At 43.3% G+C, this 10,000-nt stretch overlaps 1 pseudogene; it reads right to left on the bottom strand.

The window, feature by feature from the left end:
* Positions 1–6,559, bottom strand: part of LOC116373399 (histidine decarboxylase-like) — a 15,235-nt pseudogene extending 8,676 nt beyond the window's left edge.
* Positions 6,560–10,000: the final 3,441 nt, after the last annotated feature.

The raw sequence follows: 10,000 nt of genomic DNA, 5'->3' as shown, positions 1-10,000 counted from the left end.
GACCTACCACCCCCTAATATACCCTACCATGACCTACCACCCCCTAATATACCCTACCATGACCTACCACCCCCTAATATACCCTACCATGACCTACCACCCCCCTAATATACCCTACCATGACCTACCATCCCCTAATATACCCTACCATAACCTACCGCCCCTAATATACCCTACCATGACCTACCACCCCCTAATATACCCTACCATGACCTACCACCCCCTAATACACCCTACCATGACCTACCACCCCCTAATATACCCTACCATAACCTACCGCCCCCTAATATACCCTACCATGATCTACCGCCCTCTAATATACCCTACCATGACCTACCATCCCCTAATATACCCTACCATGACCTACGACCCCCTAATATACCCTACCATGACCTACCACCCCCTAATATACCCTACCATGATCTACCGCCCTCTAATATACCCTACCATGACCTACCGCCCCCTAATATACCCTACCATGACCTACCGCCCCCTAATATACCCTACCATAACCTACCACCCCCTAATATACCCTACCATGACCTACCATCCCCTAATATACCCTACCATGACCTACCGCCCCCTAATATACCCTACCATAACCTACCGCCCCCTAATATACCCTACCATGACCTACCACCCCCTAATATACCCTACCATGACCTACCATCCCCTAATATACCCTACCATGACCTACCATCCCCTAATATACCCTACAATGACCTACCGCCCCCTAATATACCCTACAATGACCTACCGCCCCCTAATATACCCTACCATGACCTACCATCCCCTAATATACCCTACCATGACCTACAGCCCCCTAATATACCCTACCATGACCTACAGCCCCCTAATATACCCTACCATGACCTACCGCCCCCTAATATACCCTACCATGACCTACCATGACAGGTACCAGTCCTCTCCTCCTGTCCTCCTGGATGGCCTGTTTCAGAGTGTCTCCTCTCAGGGAGAAGTGGTCGTCTGGAGGGAGGAACCTGATCTTCACCAGGGAGATCAGACCTGCCTTCTCCACTGAGGAGTGAGCCTGATAGAGGCAGAGAGGAGACGGAGAGATGGACGGACACACGGACAGACAGACAGACAGGCAGATGGACGGACACACGGACAGACAGACAGGCAGATGGACGGACACACAGAGAGACAGGCAGATGGACGGACACACGGGCAGACAGACAATCTCTCATTATGCAGAACTCACTATTTGTGTGTGTGTGTGTGTGTGTGTGTGTTTGCAAACGTTGCATATGTGCGTGTGTGTGTGGGTCCCTAACCCATCCCATCTTGACCTGGTCGGATGCGTAGGCCACCAGTCTGGAGTTGACCACTGAGTCGTCCAGGTCTCTGTCTGCTGGATCTGTCCTCTTCAGCTGTTGGATCCTGTGCTTCCTGGCAGCTAGCAGAGCTACCAGACTACTCTCACTCACTGTGCTCTGAGAGGAGAGAGGGATGGGGGAGAGAGAGGAGGGAGGGAGGGAGGGAGGGAGGGAGGGAGGGAGGGAGGGAGGGAGGGAGGGAGGGAGGGAGGGAGGGAGGGAGGGAGGGAGGGAGGGAGGGAGGGAGGGAGGGAGGGAGGGAGAAAAGCACTACGTTTATGTGAACTGAAACACCTGAGAGCTCTTATTTACTGCTCTGAGAGGAGTGTACAGAATGGTATTCCCATTCACCACTAGGTGGTGCTGTGAGAGTACATGTCTCTCTCCAGTAGACAGTCAGGTACATGTCTACCTGCAGTATTCCTCAGTATGGTCAGGTGTATCCAGGTGTATCTATCCTACCTGCCTATTCCTCCCCTGGTGCTGTCTAGTTGGTACTGTAAGGTGAGTATGGTCAGGTGGTCAGGCCTTTCGTTCCAGTTCTCTGCTGCCTGTGACTGGAATGAATTGCAAAAATCGCTGAAGTTGGAGACTTTTATCTCCCTCACCAACTTCAAACATCTGCTATCTGAGCAGCTAACCGATCGCTGCAGCTGTACATAGTCTATCGGTAAATAGCCCACCCATTTTTACCTACCTCATCCCCATACTGTTTTTATTTATTTACTTTTCTGCTCTTTTGCACACCAATATCTCTACCTGTACATGACCATCTGATCATTTATCACTCCAGTGTTAATCTGCAAAATTGTAATTATTCACCTACTTCCTCATGCCTTTTGCACACAATGTATATAGACATTGCAGTTGCAAATGAGAACTTGTTCTCAACTAGCTTACCTGGTTAAATAAAGGTGTTCTCAACTAGCCTACCTGGTTGAATAAAGGTGTTCTCAACTAGCCTACCTGGTTGAATAAAGGTGTTCTCAACTAGCCTACCTGGTTAAATAAAGGTGTTCTCAACTAGCCTACCTGGTTGAATAAAGGTGTTCTCAACTAGCCTACCTGGTTGAATAAAGGTGTTCTCAACTAGCCTACCTGGTTAAATAAAGGTGTTCTCAACTAGCCTACCTGGTTAAATAAAGGTGTTCTCAACTAGCCTACCTGGTTAAATAAAGGTGTTCTCAACTAGCCTACCTGGTTAAATAAAGGTGTTCTCAACTAGCCTACCTGGTTAAATAAAGGTGTTCTCAACTAGCCTACCTGGTTAAATAAAGGTGTTCTCAACTAGCCTACCTGGTTAAATAAAGGTGTTCTCAACTAGCCTACCTGGTTGAATAAAGGTGAAAAAAAAAAAAAAAAAAAAGGTATGGTCAGGTATATCCGGGTGTATCTATCCTACCTGCAGTATTCCTCCCATGGTGCTGTCTGGGTGGTACTGTAAGGTGAGTATGGTCAGGTATGGTCAGGTGTATCTATCCTACCTGCAGTATTCCTCCCCTGGTGCTGTCTGGGTGGTACTGTAAGGTGAGTATGGTCAGGTATGGTCAGGTATATCCGGGTGTATCTATCCTACCTGCAGTATTCCTCCCATGGTGCTGTCTGGGTGGTACTGTAAGGTGAGTATGGTCAGGTGTGGTCAGGTGTACCCAGGTGTATCTATCCTACCTGCAGTATTCCTCCCCCGGTGCTGTCTGGGTGGTGATGGAGGAAGAAGGTGGGGAGACCAAGAGCTTTACACAACCAGTCCATCACGTTCATCTCCAGCTCTGTACACGCCGGGCTGGAGGCCTGGACCCAACACACAACAACATCATGTTATTCTATCATCAATAGTCATTACAATTATAATATCACACTACTATAGGATTTCCTGCAGTGGTTTTCTGTAGCAGATGATTGTATCCAAAGTAACTTAATAGATTTAAAAACTCACAAACTTAATGTCACAGTTAATGTTTTTCCAGGAAATATATATTTTTTAAACAAACATGATATTCGAGTCTTTAAACCAAAACTTTAGTTGGACAATTAGGTGAGTTAATTTAGTGTAGTTCCACACAAAGTGTAAATCAAGTTTGATGTGGTAAGATAGTTACCCAGGTGAATCCGATGTTGTTGATGGCGTCAGCCAACATGTCTCCTAACATGGAGGGCCAGGAGGTCAGGGCTGGATAGTACGCATGCATGTAGGGGCTCTGCCAGTGGACCACCTGACCAACACACACACACACACACACACTCCATCATTAGTGCCAGAAATATACTTTGGGGGACAGAATATCCAGAATATCCAATCGATGTTTGATCCACAATGGTCCTGGTAACGTCTCATAGTCACTCGGCAAGAAAATAACTGTCAACTGTGTTTATTTTCAGCAAACGTAACATGTGTACATATTTGTATGAACATAACAAGATTCAACAACTGAGACATAATCTGAACAAGTTACACAGACATGTGACTAACAGAAATGGAATAATGTGTTCCTGAACAAAGGGGGGGTCAAAATTAACAGTCTGTATCTGATGTGGCCACCAGCTGCATTAAGTACTGCAGTGCATCTCCTCCTCATGGACTGCACCAGATTTGCCAGTTCCTGTTGTGAGATGTTACCCCACTCTTCCACCAAGGCACCTTCAAGTTACCAGACATTTCTGGGGGAATGGCCCTAGCCCTCACCCTCCGATCCAATAGGTCCCAGACGTGCTCAATGGGATTGAGATCCGGGCTCTTCGCTGGCCATGGCAGAACACTGACATTCCTGTCGTGCAGGAAATCACGCACGGGAACGAGCAGTATGGCTGGTGGCATTGTCATGCTGGAGGGTCATGTCAGGATGAGACTGCAGGAAGGGTACCACATGAGGGAGGAGGATGTCTTCACTGTAACGCACAGCATTGAGATTGCCTGTAATGACAACAAACTCAGTCCGATGATGCTGTGACACACCGCCCCAGACCATGACGGACCCTCCACCTCCAAAGTCGACGTTGTTGCCGGTGATGTCTGGTCAGCCACTCTCAGCCTATTACGGACAGTCTGATGGTGGGATTGTGCGTTCCTGGTTTAACACTCAGGCAGTTGTTGTTGCCATCCTGTACCTGTCCTGCAGGTGTGATGTTCGGATGTACCGATCCTGTGCAGGTGTTGTTACACGTGGTCTGCCACTGCGAGCACGATCAGCTGTCCGTCCTGTCTCCCTGTAGCGCTGTCTTAAGGCCTCACGGTATGGAAACGTTCACACAGATGAGCAAGGACCCTGGGCATTTTTCTTTTGGTGTTTTTCAGAGTCAGTAGAAAGGCCTCTTTAGTGTCCTACGTTTTCATAACTGTGACCTTAATTGCCTACGGTCTGTAAGCTGTTAGTGTCTTAACGACCATTCAGCAGGTACATGTTCATTAATTGTTTATGGTTAATTGAACAAACATAGGAAACAGTGTTTTAAACCCTCTGTGAAGTTATTTAGATTTTTACGAATTCTCTTTGAAAGACAGGGTCCTGAAAAAGGGACGTTTCTTTTTTTTTTGCTGAGTATATAATGTGTGAACATGACGTACCCCAGGCATGATGACCTTCTCTATGTCCCTGAAAGATACAGTCCCAGTCCTCCGGGTCAGTGGGGCGCTGTCTGGCAGCAGCTCTCTCATATAGCCAGGCTTCACCTCTGGGCCTGGGGTCACCTTCCTCTCTCTGATGGTGGTCAGGTACCTAGTGATGTAATCCACCATCTCCTTACCTGGACGACGGACAACACCAACAGTCAGATTACACAATATTAGTTAGGCATATTATATTATATAGGATATCAATCACGAACAATGTTCAACCACTCTTTGAGATCTATAGAAATAGATGTAAAAGGATTCAAATCACTGTGTTTTGGTCTTCTTCAGGGTATAACAAAACAACAGATTACACAATATGAGATAGCATATTGTACTGAGCAAATATATAAACACAACATGCAAAAAATGTCAATGATTTTACAGTTGAGTTACAGTTCATATGAGGAAATCAGTTCATTTAAATAAATTCATTAGGCCCCTAATCTATGGATTTCACAATGACAGGGGCGCAGCCATGGGTGGACCAGCGAGACGTCGGCCCACCCATTTGGGGAGCCAGGTCCATCTACTGGGAAACCAGGCCCAGCCAATCAGAATATTTTTTTCCCCCACAAAAGAGCTTTAATTAACAGTTTCATCAGCTGTCTGGGTGGCTGGTCTCAGACGATCCTGCAGGTGAAGAAGCCGGATGTGGAGGTCCTAGGCTGGCGTGGTTAACGAGGCCGATTGGACGTACTGCCAAATTCTCTAAAACATTCGTTGGAGGCGGCTTATGGTAGAGAAATTAACATTCAATTCTCTGGCAACCGCTCTGGTGTACATTCCTGTAGTCTGCATGCCATTTGGCACGCTCCCTCAAAACCTGACACACTCGTGGCAATTAGCGTTGTACAGATGACAAGAAAGCATATTGTAGAGTGGCCTTTTTTATATTGGGTCCCCATCTACCTACCTACAATACAACCATCAATCTAACCTACAACACCAACCATCAATTCTACCTACACAACACCAACCATCTACCTGCCTACATAACTACCTAAAATAACTACCTAAAAATAAATACCTACAAGATTACACCTACAATACCTACCAAAAATACCGTACCGGTACCTGACAATACTACCTACAATAACTACGTAAATACCTACCTAAATAACTACCTACAATAACTACCTAAATACTTACAATACCTACCTACAATAACTACCATAAAATAACCTACCTAAAATACCTACCTACAATAACTACGTAAAATAACTACCTACAATAACTACCTACAATAACTACCTACAATAACTACCTAAAATACTTACAATAACTACCTACAATAACTACCTACAATAACTACCTAAAATAACTACCTAAAATAACTACCTACAATAACTACCTACAATAACTACCTAAAATAACTACCTACAATAACTAATAACAATAACTACCTACAATAACTACCTAAAATAACTACCTAAAATACTTACAATAACTACCTACAATCTAAATACATGGTTTTAGCTTTACTCAGCACTATATAGAGAAGAAGCCCAGCTTACCTCTACGATTGTATTCCTCTGCCTGCATCCTTGTAACAATAGAGTTGTCAGCTGAGAGGTGTACAGTAGTGTGTTAGATCAGTGTTTCTCTCTGCTGGTGTTGTTTAGTTAAGAGACGGAGGTACAGACATATATATATATATACAGGGCCACCGATGGAGACCGCCCTAAAGGTACTGACGTAGACTGACATAGAAACTAATGCTCGTCTCTCTACCTTCCCACCTACAGTTAAATAAACATCAAGGGCTGCATCTCATTTCACATTAGATGTCCTCTCTCCGCGTGCCCTGGTGCAGTGCACTCCCACTCTCCCCTTCATGGGTCCATCTGTCTGGGATGAATAGGTAAATGTGACGGTCACGCACACACACAGACACACTCACAGACACAGACACACTCACGCACGCACACACAGACACACACACAGACACACTCACACACACACACACAGACACACACACAGACACACTCACGCACGCACACACACACACACACACACTCACGCAGCGACCGCACACACACAGACACAGACACACTCACACACACACAGACACACTCACACGCACGCACACACACGACACAGACACACTCACGCCACACACACACAACCACCCGCACACACACCACACACTACACACACACAGTCACACACAGGACACACACACACACAGACACACCCAGACACACTCACACACACACACTCACAGACACAGACACACTCACACACACACACGCACGCACAGACACACACGCACGCACACACACACACACACTCACACTCACACACACACAGAGACACACACACACTCTCACACACACACACGCACAGACTCACACACACACACACTCACACACAGACACAGACACACACACACTCACACACACAGACAAAGCAGTGTTGAAAGTAAATTAAACTTTGGTTCCCTCCTCCTTTTCCCTCTGTGAACTGAATAAACTAACATGACACACTGATGTTGTTTGAAGAGAATAATGTTAACGAGGTAAAGAAACCTGGTGTGACATGATTTAACAGAACAGAACGCTACTTCATGGAATCACTGACAAATGCTTCCAATCACATATCACAGCGCAGGTGGCTTTTGTTTTCCAGTATCTCTGACTGATGTAGGCATAGAGATGCATCCCAAAGGGCCCCCTGCACCCTATATAGCCCTATAGGCCCTGGTCAAAAGTAGTCGTGCCCTGTAAAGGAGATAGGGCACCATCTGGAACACAGCCAGGTCTAGGATGTCTTACTCAGTGAACCTACAGTATATATGTATATATACTGTATAACTCATATACAGGATGTTATCATATACAGGATGTTATCATATACAGGATGTTATCATATACAGGATGTTATCATATACAGGATGTTATCACATACAGGATGTTATCATATACAGGATGTTATCACATACAGGATGTTATCACATACAGGATGTTATCATATGCAGGATGTTATCATATGCAGGATGTTATCATATGCAGGATGTTATCATATGCAGGATGTTATCATATACAGGATGTTATCACATACAGGATGTTATCATATACAGGATGTTATCATATACAGGATGTTATCATATGCAGGATGTTATCATATGCAGGATGTTATCATATACAGGATGTTATCATATGCAGGATGTTATCATATGCAGGATGTTATCATATGCAGGATGTTATCATATACAGGATGTTATCACATACAGGATGTTATCACATACAGGATGTTATCATATGCAGGATGTTATCACATACAGGATGTTATCATATGCAGGATGTTATCACATACAGGATGTTATCATATACAGGATGTTATCATATACAGGATGTTATCACATACAGGATGTTATCACATACAGGATGTTATCATATACAGGATGTTATCATATACAGGATGTTATCATATGCAGGATGTTATCATATGCAGGATGTTATCACATACAGGATGTTATCACATACAGGATGTTATCATATACAGGATGTTATCAATACAGGATGTTATCATATACAGGATGTTATCATATGCAGGATGTTATCATATACAGGATGTTATCACATACAGGATGTTATCATATACAGGATGTTATCATATGCAGGATGTTATCACATACAGATGTTATCATATGCAGGATGTTATCACATACAGGATGTTATCATATACAGGATGTTATCATACAGGATGTTATCACATACAGGATGTTATCACATACAGGATGTTATCATATCAGGCATACAGGATGTTATCATATACAGGATGTTATCATATGCAGGATGTTATCATAAATCATATGCAGGATGTTATCACATACAGGATGTTATCATATACAGGATGTTATCACATACAGGATGTTATCATATACAGGATGTTATCACATACAGGATGTTATCATATACAGGATTTTTACCATATGCAGGATGTTATCATATACAGGATGTTATCACATACAGGATGTTATCATATACAGGATGTTATCACATACAGGATGTTATCATATACAGGATGTTATCACATACAGGATGTTATCACATACAGGATGTTATCATATACAGGATGTTATCATATACAGGATGTTATCATATACAGGATGTTATCATATACAGGATGTTATCACATACAGGATGTTATCACATACAGGATGTTATCACATACAGGATGTTATCATATACAGGATGTTATCACATACAGGATGTTATCATATACAGGATGTTATCACATACAGGATGTTATCACATACAGGATGTTATCATATGCAGGATGTATCATATGCAGGATGTTATCATATACAGGATGTTATCATATGCAGGATGTTATCATATGCAGGATGTTATCATATACAGGATGTTATCATATGCAGGATGTTATCATATACAGGATGTTATCATATGCAGGATGTTATCATATACAGGATGTTATCATATACAGGATGTTATCATATGCAGGATGTTATCATATACAGGATGTTATCATATGCAGGATGTTATCATATACAGGATGTTATCATATGCAGGATGTTATCATATACAGGATGTTATCATATGCAGGATGTTATCATATACAGGAGTTTATCATATGCAGATGTCCTGTAGTATCAAAACTATTTGTCACATGTGCCGAATACAACAGGTGTAGTAGACCTTACTGTGAAATGCTTACTTACAATGCCTTAACCCACAATGCAGTTCAAGAAATAGAGTTAAGAAATATTTACTAAATAACTAAAGTAAATTTTTTAATAAATAGTAACAATAAAATTAATAACAATAACGAGGCTGTTACAGGGGGTACCGGTACCCAGTCCATGTGTGGGGGTACAGGTTAGTCGAGGTAATTTGTACATGTAGGTAGGGGTAAAGTGACAATGCATAGATATAAAACATAACAGCGAGTAGCAGCAGTGTAAAAACAAAGTCCGGGTGGCCATATGATTAATTGTCCAACAGTCTTATCGCTTGGGGTTAGAAGCTGTTAAGGAGCCTTTTGGACCTAGACTTGGCGCTCCGGTACCACTTGCCGTGCGGTAGCC

The sequence above is a fragment of the Oncorhynchus kisutch genome, unplaced genomic scaffold, assembly GCF_002021735.2.
Source record: "Oncorhynchus kisutch isolate 150728-3 unplaced genomic scaffold, Okis_V2 scaffold4036, whole genome shotgun sequence".
NCBI classification, from domain to species: domain Eukaryota; kingdom Metazoa; phylum Chordata; class Actinopteri; order Salmoniformes; family Salmonidae; genus Oncorhynchus; species Oncorhynchus kisutch.
This window is presented reverse-complemented; position numbering and strand designations above follow the sequence as displayed.